The sequence below is a fragment of the Rhea americana genome, unplaced genomic scaffold (genome assembly GCF_003343005.1).
Source record: "Rhea americana isolate MKP2758 unplaced genomic scaffold, rheAme1 scaffold_268, whole genome shotgun sequence".
Taxonomy (NCBI): Eukaryota; Metazoa; Chordata; class Aves; order Rheiformes; family Rheidae; genus Rhea; species Rhea americana.
Genome location: NW_028186388.1, coordinates 288,252 through 294,445, shown reverse-complemented (window position 1 = coordinate 294,445; position 6,194 = coordinate 288,252). Strand labels below are relative to the sequence as shown.

Sequence of the window (6,194 nt, the reverse complement as noted above, 5' to 3'; positions counted from 1 at the left end):
TCAAAGCTGAGCCTGGTCTAGACAAGCGGTAATGTTTTTAGGTGATGCCTAGCTGTCTGTCTCMGTGCCTGCAGTATCCACTGGTACATGCAGCTGAGAACCTAGTACGGAAGTTTTTGGAGTTAAGAGCCTTTCTCCTGCATCTGCATACACTCTAAAGTGATTCCCCTGGGTCCGAGATCGCCCTAATAATGGATTACTATAGGAGTCTGKTTTTTTTGTTTTCATTCTGACAGTGTCTTTGCTTATGTAATGCTATGGTTTAATAAGGTTGGTKTTCACTGCTAGTGTTGGCTTTCATTGCTAATCTCAGAGCAAGAAAAAAGGAAACTTGCATTTTGAAATCAGAGAGGGCAAAGTAAGTGTATGTTAGGAGTTTGTCTTTTAGTATTGGAGTCTTCTAGAAATTTTCTATCTAAATAATTATCCAGCAGAGATTTTACTGTCAAGTAGAAGATAACCAGGCACTCTTTCAGTAATACTTTTAATGTGGTTGGTGAAAGATCCAAAATATTTGGACTGCATGATTATTTTAACTGCTGTGTGGATAAAAAGCAAAATGTGAGCAGTGGAAATGTGGAAAATATATACACATTACTATGTTACTTCCCAAACACTTTTCTTTTTTTTGCTTGCTCCTTAGTCTGTAAACAGTGATCAGACCCATTTCCTCGCACAGCAAATAGACTGCCAAACGAGTCAGCGGTCACTTGTTCAAAGCAGGGTTCCTATGTTAAGTAATAAACAGGTCTCCATTTTCTGGGCCACTGAAATTTTTTCACTGTTATAATGACATTTACAGACCCCAAACTCCAGGCTGACATACCCTGCAGACCAGTGACACCGCTGACCATCTTTTCTTGGGCGTTTTCAGGATCATTTTCATTCCCATGTCCAGGTTTCTTCYCTTTCTCATAGGCTGGGTAACACTAAATACCGCTGTCACTACATCTGTAACGTCTCACCTCCCCACGGCCCTTTTCTTTAAAAGGCCGAGATGGATGTCTTTCTCCACTCAGCCACTCTTAAAGCTCTTTTCCAAAGGATGTGTCCTATCTGAACTTGGCAGGGATGTGCCTGAAATGAATTGTAGGACCAATCTGCACTTCTCGACTTCCTCAAGAGAGAGGCTCATCAACGAACGGCTGCTAAATCTCACTCTGAACATGAGTGCCTTCAGCTCAGGCTGGAGGAGTGTCGCTCAGGAGGCACGGTGAAATGTATAGTATGGACAGTTGTTATGTCCGTGGTGTGGATAATTTATATATTTTTACTTTCTAGTGGTGTTAATTTGGCACCCCCTGGAGGAAATATGTTTGAAAACACTTAGAGAAAGAAATAATTTGAAAATCCCCTTTGGTGCAATCAGTTTTTTAACAAGACTGTAAATTCTCCCAATTATCTGTGGAGAGGAAGACTTAGCAGAAATATTAATGTACTTTTTTTGTGGTTAGTTTTTCATCCTGAGATAATGCAAGCAATTTTTTTCTTCCTCAGACTAAACATGTCAATCTAAGTCTGTGACTGTGTAAGTGCTAGGGAATTTCTCTAACATCATGAGTTAAATCATCATAAGGAAAACATGGGCTGTCACCTATAAATGACCAGAAGAATCATTAAAGAGGTAATTTTGAGTCTGGTCCAAGATATGTAGGAACAGGTCTACATCCCTATTCTCATGGTTAAGATGGGCTCATTCCAGGTAAAATGGGGGAAAGACCTTGCTGTAGGGCTGTGTTTGCAGTAACAACCCCTGGATTTACAAAACGAAATAAAACAAACCCACATCTTAGAAAACCTAAAGTCACTAAAAATACTTCCATTTGCTAATCCAGTGGAATCGCTCTCTTTGGTAGGCATAAATGATCATATACTAGGCTTGCAAACTAGTTACACAGATAGATGGTCAGAAACTGAAATATGACAAAGGCAAAAATCTAAACTGATTTGCCACTCCAGGCTGTAAGGAAGGAAAAACAAAATAAGGACATAAATGATGCTAAAATGCATACTTAAAGCTTAAAAATCCTTTTCTGAATTTAACAAGATAATTCTCTGTTAATTATTGCTAAACAGAAATGCCTATAGATACTTTAAATTATTTTTAGCTATTTTCAAGAAATATCTCACTGTATTGACACAGGGATTTCAAAGAGAATTAGCAGTGTTGTACATTGATGCTGTGTCCAGTAAAGCTAACCTGTGAAGGGTGAACAGTAGTTGTGTTATTTTTGATCTATGTTTGTTTACTGGGCACAGAGCAGTCCTGCCACTGCTTCTTCTGCTCCAGCAACAAGCTTAGTCATGGTCCCTGCAGAAAGGGACTTCTTCCCAGAAATTGCATTGTTTCATTAGATCCTTCATGCATTTTTTTTCCTGGAAAGCGCTTTGTATTTCCTAGGGAGTCAGTGCCTAGAATCTAGGCCTTCTTTTTCTCATACTTACACCCAAACTCACTGCAGATAACTTTGTAACTGGTGGGCAACTCAACGGCTTTTCAAGGAACTAATAAGGAGAGAAAGTCACAATACAGCTTAAAAGCCTCCCAACACTAACACTGGTCAATAAGGGATGCTTGGATGAACAGTGTACGAAAAGGTACATAATGTGATCCTTTTCGTCTCGCATGGTGCCGCTGGCCGTCATCTTCTCTCTGCCACATAAGAAGAAAGAGATTTGAGGTTGGCTGCCTGATTCTGAAAATACTTTATGTTAATAGTGCATTTTCATTTACTGCATGGGAGGAACAACATTAATCTGCAGGATTGGGCTGTTAATATGTGGAAAAATGATGGACTAAAAGAAAACAACTTGGTTTTCTTTTGCACTACAAGGTTGTTTTTCTTTACCCATAGACAAGCTGCCAGCAGTAGGAAACCATAGCTGAAGATGGCTGCATGGAATAAGAACTCCTGCTGTTTTAAGATGAATTTTAAATACTTTATCTTCCATGCAAAACACACAATGATTAGTTCAATCATACACCATGTTTTCCATGTTGTGTTTGTTAGATTGTTAAGAATTTAATGTTACTTTTACTAAGGGGAAAAAATTGTAGAGGAAATCAAACAGCATCAGTCTTTCTGAATGTTATCTGTCACAGCGTGACTGAGAACTCCAGACATTAATGCAATACAAATATATTTGAAATTTTACAGTAGGATGTGAGTAGCTGCCTTCAGGTCCTTTTCAATAGGATTGATTTCTATATTGTTCTTTAGTAGAAACTCCTCAATTTCCTTTGCTGGGAACCACTATCAGAGGTGGCACTTTCTGGCTTTGTATCTGTCCATGCACCATGGAGTATTTTGAAATAGCTTATATGCCTGCATAAGGGAAAAAAAAAATACGTATTTGTAGCTTCTTTTTCTCTTGTCTCTCATATATGTATACCCACACAATTCAGAGCCTGAAAATGATTTGCTCCTGGAATGACCTGGTTACAGAAAGAAGGAAGAGAGGAAGGTATATTGCTAAAGAAACACTAACCGATGGAATAGATGGGAAAGAYGGACTCTAGAAAAGTTGCATTCTGCCTAGCTCGGTGCAGCGACTGGCATTTTCAGGGATGGGTCATTTGGAAAATACTGTAAAATTTCTCTAAGCTGGGAGGGAAGTGTAATCAACCTACATTAGAAACAGTTATAGCAGTCTGCTGTTCAACTGCACATAGCACCAAATCAGTACATCTCTAATTATTATTTGTCTGGGTGGCTAAGCAGCACAGCATTTAAAACCTAATTTGTTGTATAATTTAATTTTAATTGAGTCTACCATCCACACACGACTCGTTAAGCTAGCTGTATGTTTCACTTGCTGTCTTCTTACATGGATACTATGGGAGAGCCGCAACAGCCGAACCAATCATTTGCTTGCTGTGAGCTATCACCAAGGTGCAGTAATTCCTTGGTGTGATTGTAGAGGGATCTCTTGGCAAGGATATTTGGAAAACACATTTCCTCAATGCCACAATATAACAAAACAACTTCCTCCCTCAGCTAATGCTATGGTTTACACAAAAGATCTGGTTGTTGGGCTTCTAGTTGCATCTCCCGTGTGCTGGTATTTTCCTCTGCTGCTCAGAGATAACAATTGCTAGTAACTGTGAGCAGTAATAAAAATGAAGCACTGTGACAATGCTTTTGAGTGATTGTAACTTCTACTGCASTCTCTCTCTTCAAATAGATAAAAGCCTCTAGTCCTCAGTGAGGACAAAGTTCAAAGTCAGCAGAGTATTTTACAGACAAACCCTTTTGAAGATATGCAATCACTCAGGCCTCAAAGAGGCAATTTTTTTTTAGTATTGTTACTAAAGGAAGAGTTACAGACTAAGGTCAATAATGCACAGCTCTTAAGTATATGCATCAATTTTGACTTAAGTAGGTTCTTTTATTTTCTCCTGAACTGGGGAGCATGTGACTGAGAAGCACTACTGTACATTGGGAATCAGTTAAAACTGCAGATCTGAAACACTTTCGTAAGTAAGTAATTTTGCTTGTATCTGTAGTCCTGATAGACTACTGGTATCACTGAGATTTGTGTGGCTTGTGGGATCTACTGGCTTTCCAGGAAAGGTTAAGATAAAGGCAAGATCTGGGGGCCCAAAACTGTGACTCAAGTAGGAATATCAATGCAAAGAATTGCACATGGGTTTGTTTACATTGTGCTTGTTTTCCCCCAGTTTTCATGCTTTCTAAAATAACCCAAACCTCAAATGTCAAAAGCACCTGTAAAAAAGGTTGACTGTCTCTGCATGTTATAGGACTAATCTAAGAAGGTAACCAGCCAGGAGATCCAGGATATCTCAGTTTTTTTCCTGATCTATTTGGATAAACTTAAAACTATCAAAGGATAGTTTTAAGTTCAATTAGGATGGATCTGTGATAAAGAGATTAACAACTAGAAGACTGCTACTGATGTTGTTAAGCGAACAGGGACAATAATTCATCTACCTAAGAAGCCACCCTATATGGGCTGCTAATTGGCTTAAGAAGATTATGGAAAGGCTGCAASTGGTATGAATGTCTTAGAGAAACCTGAAGCCGATAAGGAGAAACAAGGGCACTGAGGGAGAGGTAGGCAGCAGTGATGGTGTTTTAAGGCCGAAAAGGACCACCACGAGAAGGTCCTGGCTTTCTTGACGGGCTTTGGAGAAGAAAAGTGCACGAGGGTGAGCGGCAGTGCCGTCCCACGGCAACCCGGGCCAACCCAGGGCAGGAACAGGGTGGAAGCGATTTGTTTGCGGCCGTTTCAGCCCCCCGCCCCGAGTGGTGGCCCAGCAGCACCGGGCGGGCGGGAGCCCCCAGCGGCCCCGCGGCAGGGAGGCCGAAGGCCCGGCCACCATGCCCACGGTGGGCCTGTCCTGTGGGGGTTTGTTTTGTTTGGAAGCGAAGTKCCAACCTTGTAGAGACAGCATAAAATATGATGCATGTCACATCCTTAAGGCTCATAGCAGAAGGTGAAGAGAAGTAATACAACTTTGAAAGCAGTGGCATAGATGCAGAAGGCTCTGCTGCCAGTTCCTGCCCCTGCTAGTTGCAGCGTTTTTTTTTTTTTTTTTTTTTTTTTTTTTTTTTTTTTAAAAAAAGGTCTAAAACCAAGTGTTTAAAACCAGGACTGCTCCCTCGCTGCCAGGCATACCCATCAATGGGCAGTGATTCTTCCTCAGCATAAAAATCATTTTAAAGCACTTCCCTAGAGCAGCAAATATATTCTTACTTATTCGCTGCTGGCAAATTAATAACTCTTAAATATCGAGCAGTTGTCAAACTACACTTATGTTTTTACTACATGTGACGATGACCTAAACGAGCTCGTCTTGCTGGGACACGCAACTCCCAGCGGGGCGGTCGATCCGCCCACAACAAACATGGCTTCCAGCGCGTTGCCCCGCCGGCGAGCCGGCCCGCACCTAAAATGTCCGCTGAGGCGTCTCCGGCGCCTAAGCTGAACGCTCGCCTTTCTTTTGCCTATGTTACGCGACGTGTCGCGGCTTCCTCGGAAGGTGCGGCGCTCTAGCCGGGGCGYCTCGGTGGCGGGCGCCGGAAGGCCCGTCTCTATGGCGGCCGAGCGCCGCCCTCCAAGGGGAGGCCCGGGCCGGCCCAGGCCGGATCAGCTGATGGCTGGCAATGTGTGTTGACAGGAGCCGCCTCGGCCGCCGCACTGGGCGTAAGGGCCGGCGCGGAGGGGAGGGG

At 42.2% G+C, this 6,194-nt stretch overlaps 1 protein-coding gene across 2 annotated transcripts in view; it reads left to right on the top strand.

Moving 5' to 3' along the window:
* The first annotated feature begins 6,078 nt into the window (after positions 1 to 6,078).
* CHFR (checkpoint with forkhead and ring finger domains) overlaps positions 6,079 to 6,194 on the top strand; it is a 25,775-nt gene continuing 25,659 nt past the window's right edge. The window contains exon 1 of one of the 2 annotated variants that reach the window (XM_085307902.1): positions 6,079 to 6,168. The gene's annotated coding sequence lies outside the window, so the exon portion shown is untranslated. The remainder of the gene's footprint in view (positions 6,169 to 6,194) is intronic. The other variant, XM_085307904.1, reaches the window with a different exon arrangement.